Genomic DNA, 10,936 nt, shown 5'->3' with positions numbered 1-10,936 from the left:
TTTTGAAATACCCATCCCTAGAAATTATCCTGACATTCACTTCCATTTCAAGATTATTAAGATTTCATGGTTTAAAAGATTGGGTCTTCTATGACCTTCCCCACTCTTCTGCTATTTTTGCAACTTTATCCTTAATATTTTACCTTGTGGGGTAACTGCTCTGAGATGCTCAGAGATCTTCAGAGATTTCATTCTTAGTGAATGCCATTAGAATGCTAAACATCTGTGCATCTCTGCACAGCCAAAAAGCCCAACAAGGATCCAGAGCACRGAGGAGCTCGGGTGATCAGCATTAAGCATACATCCATCTATGCCTGTTGACAGGTCATATACTCATCAGAGCAAAGTGTTGATAAACACGCTCACCCTGGACTAGGCAGACGACAACCACACAATCTCAGGACAGGTCTGAAGTTCCCACCAGCTCAGTTCTGAAAAAGAGAACAGACCTATACGACAAGAAACATACCAGTTTCTTAGTGGTGTGACATCTCTGCCGGCATTGCATCTAATCTTTCTGCTGCTTGACACAGCCCCACCTGCCACACCAAATGTACTAGGAGTTCACACAGATAAATCCTGGAAGTCTACAGAATATGAAGAATGTCATGGGTTTTTAGTTCTTCATCCACTGCATTAAAAGACAGAAGGATCTGACTTTGGGCATAACACCAAGCTGCACACCAAGCTCAGCAAGAGCTGTATCTTGTCCAGATAGGAAACCTTCATTTCCACTTTGACTACTCCATATTTTCAGTTATTGTCATTGTCAAAGTTAAAGATACATCTCTAAGAAAGCAGTTTTTTTTTTTATGTCCTAACATTCAGAAAATTAAATTCAAAATTCTCCTTGTATCCAGTGAAAAATTTATGTTAAAATTTCGTGCACTAAACAACATGCAGTGTCTTGACCTTGATGCTGTATGTCTGACTCCCACATCGTTTTAGATGCAGTTTATTCATTACAAACTGCAGATTCTTCCCATGTGGCTGTTCTCAGTAGCTCTGTAAAAACAGATTATTCTCTTCCTTCCCAGGGGTTCCTACTGGCACAGATCCCAGGTGCAAGAAAAAGACAAGCATCACTCTGTGTCCTGGTCCCAGACCAAGTTCCTTTTAAAGGAACATTTTATGCACTAGGCATTCAGTGAACTAAACAGTCACAATAGCGTAAGATGGATGGGCCCTTTGAACTAAAGTGCTGTTAAAGTCATGGATGTTAAAAATTTTGAGTGTTACTCACAATTGTCTTTAAAAAATATCTTCCTAGTTTAAGTATCCCTCACTATTTTACTATCATAGATGGGCCATATGCTGAAGTACTCAGCATCTAGAGTTGAGGTTCCATTTTTAGAACTGACTCCATTTAAGCACCAAAAATGCTGGACAGTCAGTGTAGTTTGGTGTGTTTTAACCATGTCACACCATGAATCTCCATAGAAGCAGTTAAGCAGTTGGTTGGGACATAGAGATCACTAAGATGAGTTTGGAATTCTTGTCTTAACACTCAAATCAGACCATTTGTGAACTAGCTGTCTCTGTGCAGCAGAGTGGCTCAATTGTCACTGTATTTCCTTCATTCTACTGTGTACTTTATCATTCAAGACATACTTAATAAATTACCATTTTTCTCATTAAGGGTTTACATATTATCAGGTATATGACATTTTTATTCAGTTGTGCGATTCTGTTCCTTCAAGCCTCAAGAGGAAAAAATAAAACTTTACTTCTCAATTTTATGTAATTAAGTCTCTCACAAGTTTAAGGAATAGGTCAAATTCATACCTCATTTGGTTTCTGTGGTATGTGTCTGCAGAAGTTTCTCCATGCACATGTCTCATCCTCAGGCAGAAGTGAGAAGCAAAAGAATAAGCAAAAAAAATTTGCTGCATCTGCAGCAAGGATCTGGAGAACCTGATGAAAGTTTCCTGTTAGCCCAAGTTTTCTGGTGAGAACTTTAGAGAAGTTATTTGGGTTGAACTTGTTCATGTTCAGCCCAAATAACTTGTTCATGTTGATCGTGTTCAACTTGAAATACAGTGGATTAAGCTACACTGTGAAAAGGTACTATCAATGGGTGCTCTTATTTCAATATGGATTTTGTGGGAGAAAAAAAAGTTATGAGAATAATTTTGCATGTATAAAGAAACTGGAATGAGCTACACCACAGCAAATCTGGAGGTAAAACTCACCTGGGTAATTATTTCTAGTGAAAGTGAAGGTAGAGTTTCTTTACATCATCCTCTTCATTACTTCATCCTCTGGTTGACAAATCCCAAGCCAGATAACTACTATATAGTTGAGATTTTTGTTCCTGTGAATAGGAATATAAATAAAATTAAGAACATATGCTAGATATCTATATTTTTTTTTCTCTCCCACCATTTTATCCTCTCTAACCTACTCCAAAATGAGCTCTCCTGTTTTTTTATCATTCAGGAGATCACTAGCATCTCTTAAGAAATGCCTCTTCATCATACAGCTTGAAAAACCTATGAATTATTCTAATCATTACTGTTGATTAAACAGGTAGGGGTCCTTTTTGCTTCTTCATTTACCTCTTTTTCCTTCTGCACAGCTGGAGATGTTCAGTCCCATTGTAGACTCCTCATCTCCACTAAAGTCCTTCTGGCATGCTAATTAATCTCTTTTCTAATGTGCACCCTCCCCAACCATGAGCCATTGTCTACTTTTACATCTTATTTCCAAGAGACAGGGCTCTTAAAATTCTTGGATGTCTCCCTTAACAATAGATGTGGCCTATACATAATGTGACAAGCAAGACAATGATTTAATGACAAGAGATAGAAATGCAGCATTAAGATGCTTCTATTTTTTTCCAACATTTTGCATGATCCTGTTTTCTAATTTTTTGTCTATTTTCTTTCTTTAGAGTTCTTTTCTATTTTATCAAAATACTCATACAATGGTAGCATTTAATTAAACTACATTTTCATCAAACTTATGAAATAGAGAAAAATATTCTGCTTTATCTCAGTTCATATTTTAGGGCTTTCTAAAATCTCATTTATTGGGAAATGAATGCTTTCCTGTAAAATGTCTGACACATACTATCCAAAGCACTCGATGCAATACATTTGGATATGTTGGGTATAGCCATATCTTTCAAATATAACCCATATTATGATACACATCTAATGAAGTCATTAATATATTACTAAGAAGGTTACAGAAGATTGCAGAAAGACCAGAAAATACTAGTAACATAAAAAAAAAAGATGATAAGGCCTAATATTGTGTCTTTGACAGATGGAAATCTTTCCAAATTCAGACAGCATAGAGATTTAAGGAAAGCAAAGTCTTCAGAAGAGTAAAAGCTTGATTGCTGACATAAGTACTGTCTTGCCCCCTCTTTCACCAGCGCCAGAGCAAAGACCTTCCCCACAAGTCTTGCTCTCCTGTGTTGTACCTTGCAGTGATGAGTCATTGACCTGAAATAGTTAACTGACTAGCTGGAGGCTGATGCATTAAACAGCGGCATTAGCTAGCCACAGTGCTGCCACTTTGATGCTCCAGTTGAGCCCCCTTAGGATTGCCATCTTTACCTTGATGCTAATCTTGAGGACTGCATGTGTCATGGAAGAGAACTCTGCCACAAAAATTACTATGATTTTGATTAGGAGTATGAGGGCTTCGTGACAGAGCCATAACTTAAAAATAAACAACAATTTTGTGCAATCATCATTTTAGAATTTGGAGCAAATGTAAGCTTTAAAGCAATCTCCATTTCCTCAGGACAAAAGCAAACTTACCAGCTTTTACAATCAGATCACAGACTACATCTATTCATTGGCTCTATTTCTACATCTCTGTAGGTAAGATATTTCATAATTACATGGTTTGACTTCACTAATTTATTTTTCTCCTTCAAAACCATACGAAAGGAACAGTTTACAGAAATATCATTATTAAACACTACTCTATCTTTCTGATCTTTCTTTCACATGCTCTTTCAGAGTCACTCTTCTTTCTAATTCACTGTCCTTTCTAGGACTTTCAAAATATAAAAATCTAACTTCTCTTTTACTTACAGTTTCCATCTCTTTCTTCCCTCCATTCTTCTTAATTCCTTCTCTTTTTTTTTTTTCCCCGTTGACTACTTTGTATTTTTAACTTTATAAGTAATAACATACTTGGTCTATTTCCAAATTACAAAGAATTGAGCTAAAACAGAAGGATGCAACATAAACAGCACTGCTGTAGGCCACAGTGAGCAAAGGTTCATGCTCTGTCAGTTAGCCTTCCAGGTTACAAGGGCAGATGATGTGATCATGAGCAGATTGGTACAAATTTATGAATTAGTGGGATGTTCAGCCAAATATATCTGCAATGAACTGGTCATTTGCTCATATTCAATTGGCAGCAACAGTTCACAATTGGCAGCTCATCTCTGTCAGGATGCCTAGGGACTAAATTAGTATTTGCTCTATGGTCATTTTTATTACTGTTTTCAAATTTCGCAGCACCTGCGATACAAGAAAATTTGAAATAAAGATTTCCAAAACAACAACAAACAAATGAAAAAACAAACAACAACAAAAGAGAAAAACACACAGGGAACTGAGGAAAGGAAGATCCAGCCACAGAGCACAGTAATACAGTTAAGCAATTTGGAAAACATTTCTGCAAAATCATTTTTTCCTGTGGGATGCTAATTCTCCTTATGCAGTATGGATTTTCACAGAGCAAAATCAAATTTAATCACTTGATTCAACACAAAATGAAAGGTTCCATTTTGTCAAAAAAGTAACCAAAGGATAAGTTTCCACTTTGGCCAGCATTAATCAGCTGCAATCTGTAGCTGCAGGACTTCAAAGACCATTAATCTAAACTCTAAGCTGGAGTGCCCCTCCCTGTGGGTCAGCTGTGTGTCTACGTCTCAGAGGTGACCACGAGGACTGGCAGTTCCACCACAGAGGCTGCCCAGAGAGACCCACAGAGATGCAGCCATCTGGGCAGGACCTAAGGAAGAGCAAAACTGCAAGGCACTTACAGACAGTAAAGAAGTAACTTAAGGATGCCAGAAAGTGCAATCTGATTGACCCAAATTCAGAATAGTCACATTAAAGAACATTAAAATTAACATTTGAATTTGAGAACATCAAAAACAATAAAATAAAGAGCTATTTTTAAGGAATTGTCTCTGCAGAAAGTTTTCGGACATTGACTTTTCATCTAGATTAGACATGAAAGCAAACAAGAAATAAATGAAATTTTACACATAATAAGGAGTCCAGAAAACTACTTATAAATCTGTTAGAAACTTGCATGCCCTTTAAATAATGATGATTTTCCTTTAGGATGATCTGACTTAAAGGGCACAATATACAACTGGAAGAATTACCATAAATCCAATCTCAGATCTAAATCCCCTTGAGGTAGCGGCTTTTCACACTCTTAGCACTCTTAGCAAACTACTTCCTCCTACACAGAACTCTGCCAAATAGCCAGGCAGATACAGTTTGGGAATAAATGTTAGTTACTGTGCGTCCTTAATAGGTGGATCATTAATGTGCGTGGGTAAAAATGACTACGGCTTCCAAATTTGTGCAAATCCACATGCAAAACCATATTTCATAATAAACTATCTCCAATCTTGCTTCTGCCTTCAAAAAATCCTTAAAAGCAAATGCTGTCTTTAAAAAAAATTCCAAGGTAATGGTGGAAAACTTAAAAACAAAACAAAATAAAACAGATGAATTACTAAACTTTTTTTCACACTGAAGAACATAGACCCTTACAAGTTTGTAATTCAATCCAGACTTTAATCCAGATAGGTTTAACTGGATTACTCAAGACACAGGTTCAACATTTCTGTTTAAGTGTTCTAATCTAGAAAGAGGATCACAGATGTGTTTCTGAAGAGTCTTTTCATCCTTTTGCCATGATAACAACTCACCTCAAACCATCTTAACCGTATCAACCCATTAAAGTACAATAGCTCTCTATACGTATTTTCTTTTTTAATATCCCTATCTTATGTCAGGAAGGTAAACTCTAAGGATCTCAAACGACCTTTTCTCTTCAGTCAGTCAGACCACAGACTTTCCCTACATCCTAGATCAAATCAATAGCCTAGAGTGCCTTTTCTAAGCTCCCAAGCACATCTCAAGGAGTCTGCTTGCATTTCAGAGAAGCCTCTTATACTCAGTATAGTCTGTCCAAATATCAAAATAAAATAATACTGAAATATAAAAGAGAGAGAGAAAAATGATCCTGCTAGAATCCTGTTAGGATCATTTTTACTCGCTTGTACAAGCAGCAGCTCTGGACTCTCTGACAGCAGTTCAATTTTCACATGCTGATCTGATTCATCCACTCAATCACAAAAGGGAGAGCTAGGAGCAAAAGGGAGAGCTAAGGAAGAGTTCAGCTGCTGTCAGCATCTCTGAGAATCCAACCCTGAAACTACCAACACCTTTAAAGGAGAAATTATATTGCATTCATTAAAGTATACAAACGCAGCCAAAACTGGAGGAAATTAATGAACCCATTTTCCAAAATACTGCTTATCATCCAGGTTCCTGCTTCCCAGAAAAACTCCATCAAAGAACCATCTGTTCCTAATTGCCAGGATCTTCTCTAAAATAATTTTTAACATTATGGAATAAGAAGAGCTGTAGTCAGAAGACCTCTGACTAAAACACCCCTTTTCTTGATCACTCTGTAAAATTTTATACTGCTGACCACATATAGTGCTATTTCACATCAGAGCTTCCACCCTGGGATGGTTCGACCCTTCCTCCTTGGTCACCAAAACGGCAGCGCTTTCCTCTAGAGTGATTCTGGGGGCCACACAGCTGCAGAAGTTAGAGAAACAGCAGCGAGTGGATGACATGAGGCTTGCTAATATTTGACATCAAGCTGCAACGATGTTATTAGCATCAAGGTTAGTTCCATTATTTTTGAATAGACTTTAGTTCTGAAAGGAAAATGGAAGCTCCTCTGACAGGAAATATTTTGATAGACACAACATAGACTTTTTTGACAGTGTCACACAAATTATGTGGACGAAATTTTCACCTTGGCATCTTCTCTCAAAAATTATTCTGAAAATTAGAATGACAGAAGCAAATTGTAATGGCCATGCAGAGCATTAAATGATTAGATTGCATTGATCGATATATACCAGCTCACATTAAGTACACTAGAAGTCTGCACTAATCACTAAAGACTTGAAATTATGTTGAAATCAGATTATCCTTGATCCGAGGCTGTGTACACAGATAATACAAAAAGGCAGTTGCAGAGCATGCAGTTAATGCTCTTCTCTTACTAGTAAACTTGTTTAAAAAATAATTATATTTTCCATATCTTACTGCATTTTTGCTKCCTGTAGATTATATATATGTGTATATATTTATTAGAGTGACTGTTATTCTAATCCAAAAAAAGATCAAACCCTTCAGCATGTGCCCTGTAACAGCAACTTCAACAAGCTATGGGGTTACAAAGACTTCATGCTTGATGCTATTTTAAAAACTATGGAGTTCTAATTGCACTATGAATTATAGACATATAGTTATAGACATATAGACATTATAGACATATAGACATATATAGACATATAATTAGGTAATTTTAAAAAAATAATATTAGGCTGATTTTTGCTACAAGGTTACATCTAACTATATTCAAAAAAAAAAGAAAAAAAAAAGAACTGAAATCCATTAGTTTTGACTTATAATATTGTCTTATGTTTTATGTAGGCTGTATGCCAACAGCCCCATTTTGTGGGGAATGGCAGATCCTTCCTTTTTCATGCCTCTCTTTGCCTGATTCTAGTCAGATCTCTTCAATCATTAACTGCCTTAAACACCTAGAAATTAAGTTGTGTTGTCCTGCCTACAGTGGGAAGGAACTTGCAGGGAAGCAAGAGACATATTTTGCTAAAGGTCTAAAGAATTCTAACTAATATTTGAGACTGAAAATACATTGAATATTTAGGAAGCTGTTATCTTTTGTTCTTTTAAGCCAAAGAATAATAAATGCTATATTTCTTCAAAAGTATATGGATAATGCAAAAAAGAGGGGAAGGATTAACTAATGTTAACTTAATGATTACAAACTGACAATGAAGATTAAGCACCTGACATCTATGAGATGTCTTACAGAGCATCTATTGAACTTTAAGCAGGAATAAGGTATTTAATAATAATTTTCATGAACTGACAAGAAATCAAGGAGAATATATTAAACACTCCAGTTCCTCAAAAAACATTAATCCCTTTTAAAGGGAAGGCWAGGTCTCTAAATTCCATTTGTCAAAATCAAATTTAGTCAAAGATTCCTAAGTTCAAAGGATGTGATAAAAGTTAATTACCAACTTATTTCTAYCTTTTAGCATTTACTTATAGAAACACAGGAAACTCTTTAAATAGATCCATGTACATGTTCCTAATGTCTGACTGAGAAAACCTATTTATAGGAATGTACTGTCTTTGCCTTTTTTCCTAGTGTCTTTAGGAGAGGACTGCCCCCTAGTGATACTGAAAAACACTTTTTTCCCCACATTAGCCAGGATGTTCCAGTTCCACTTACACCCTTAAAATATGATTCCCCTACTTGCACATTGTCCTAGCAAGTTTTTTTTTCTATTCCTATTTTCTTTAAGTTATTAGCAATTAAGAAGCACGTTACTTCACAACTTGTTTTTGCTGGTCTTTTTGCTTGTTTACTTCTTACACTACAACTATTTGCGTCTATAAACAACTGCTGATTCTGGCAACTTTGTTTGCACGTACTAGAACTCAAAACCTTACGATTATCTGAAGCTTTTATGGCAACCCAGTGAGCTGACTCACATATTCTGGGTCGGCTCTTCACCGGGAGAGCAATGGGAGAAGGTGGGCACGAGCCACACGCTGCTGCCTCTTAGTGCAGCTCCCACGGCAAGCAGCAGACGCGACACAAGCAGACCTGACCGCAGAGCCACCGCGGTGTGTCCCRGCGCAGCAGAAAGCAGGCAGCTCCAGCAGCCCCAGGAACACTGCCGGCCCAAGCTGCCTTCAAACACTGCAGGAAGAAGCTGCAATTTAAGCACTGTGCCATGAGCAGCCCACTTCCACCACCACCTGCTTATGGCACTTGGAAAACACCTGCCCTGCAGCCRGCCTCTGGAAACCCTGACTTTTCCCAGGAGGCGTCGGCCTAGCACGGAGGAGCAGATCTATGTGCACGTGCCCAGCATGGCAGGTGCCCTCCCCGCTCCTGTTAACGGGGATCCGGCGTGATGCCGCTGCCGCTGCTGGTAGCAGATCATCTTTTGTCAAAATGATTGAACAGATTTTACCACTGTTTCCTACAGGTAACATTTTATGCAAAAGATAAAAGCAAAAAGGACTTCATTCCTCAGCATAAATCCCCATTCAGAGAAGCAAGAGGCAAATTCACATGTGTCATAATTCTGACAGCGCAAAGGAGGCAGCGTGAGGGGAAATTCTTCCCAGAGAAGCAGCCCAGCTCAGAGATACACTGACAAGTGCAACGTGATTGTATGTCACTGCAGACAGCAAACGCAAATGCTGCAAAAACGCACACAAAACTTCCTCCTCAGTGGTGTTCATAGCTCCTGTGAAGCTCAGGATATTTCAAGACCACAAGCCCACTCACCTAGCCAAGAAAACAGTTGTATTACTCTCTCTGTCACTCAGAAAACAGTGCTAATATTTGGATATAGCAGGGGATTAAGCAGGAAGCTTGCACTCATCTTTAAAATACAAAAATTAATTATGACTACTCTTTATGAGCTTTGAATGCTACTGCCAGCATGTTAATTTTTTATTAAAATCCTCTAACATTGTTCTAACAAAACCCGGCATCACAGCCCTAATTTTAAATGGGCATTTGCAAATCCTTTAAAATCTGTGCTTGAGCCAACTAGGCAAACAATTACAATAATTACTCCTTGTTGACTGTGCTAGAGCTGCATGACAATACATGGTGGATGCATCTCATTCGGGGGCTTTCTTTCAAGCCCACCTCAGCCAAGTAGACCAAAAAAGCTTGTTGTAAATGTCTCTTCTGTGCAGCTGCTGAAGAAACARCTCCTCTTCCATTTCTATGCCTCACACACGCAAGATTGATGTTTGCCTTGAGATGTATCACACTAGCATCTTCTAAGCCACCAACCAGAGTTTTCCCCTTCCCCTTCCTTGGCACAGGAGTCACAYTGCTGCCTCCTGCTGCCGCTGGACCGAGGAATGGTTGGGTAAAGCAACCCAGCACATTCACAAGTGATCAACAAGAGGCCAGCACTGCTGGGCCTCAGTGGAGGAGACCAGGTCCACTCCATTCGACTGCATTCCCAGGGGCTTCCTACAGGGCCAACTCCCTTTCCAGGGGCTGCACTGTSTTTCCTGCTGATGGGGCTTGTTGTTTAGGTACTTAACACTGCACCCAGAATACCCAGAGGCTAAATTCAGCATTACCCATTCGAGCTGCTGGGTTCTTTTACTTGCAAGAAAGAAAATGTAAAAGCTTAGAAAATATGTATTTACATATATGTTCGACTTTAAAAATAGCACTGTTATTCATGGTATGTGAAAACGAATGTTGTGCTTGCAGAAGCAGAGTCTGTTTTTTAAACAATCTAATGGAGCTTCTTGAAAATTCTCTCTATGTGTTGCCAAAGGCAAAACCGAGAATACTTCATGCAGGAAGAATAAATTACACACTTCTCGTAGCMAATGTTCTGCATTTTGTGACCTCTGTAGAAAGACTTGTTTTTTGAGGACCATGAAAACTTCTTGGATATTTTATCACAGTCTTAGCAACTCACTGTGAAATTTGATATTTTTGAGTCAGAGTGGGGAAAAAGGGCACATTGGCTCTTTTGGCACGGTKCAAGTGACCGAAGGCACTTGGGAATAGTGAGCCCTCACACCAGCTCATTGAGTAAGTGGAAAAAGTGTGA

The 10,936-nt window shown here is 38.3% G+C and overlaps 1 long non-coding RNA gene across 2 annotated transcripts; it reads right to left on the bottom strand.

Moving 5' to 3' along the window:
• Positions 1–420: 420 nt before the first annotated feature.
• Positions 421–8,937, bottom strand: LOC112949292. 2 transcript variants are annotated; one of them, XR_003249796.1, is made up of 3 exons: positions 8,826–8,937; positions 2,193–2,314; positions 421–431 (listed from the first exon to the last, which is right to left on the bottom strand). It is a non-coding gene; the product is annotated as an uncharacterized LOC112949292 (long non-coding RNA). The 2 variants fall into 2 exon arrangements; XR_003249797.1 differs by lacking the exon at positions 421–431 and adding an exon at positions 1,868–1,914.
• Positions 8,938–10,936: the final 1,999 nt, after the last annotated feature.

Source organism: Nothoprocta perdicaria, unplaced genomic scaffold, assembly GCF_003342845.1.
Source record: "Nothoprocta perdicaria isolate Ctin4 unplaced genomic scaffold, notPer1 scaffold_29, whole genome shotgun sequence".
Classification (NCBI taxonomy): domain Eukaryota; kingdom Metazoa; phylum Chordata; class Aves; order Tinamiformes; family Tinamidae; genus Nothoprocta; species Nothoprocta perdicaria.
The sequence above is the reverse complement of the archived record's forward strand: the minus strand, read 5'-3'. Positions and strand labels throughout refer to the sequence as shown.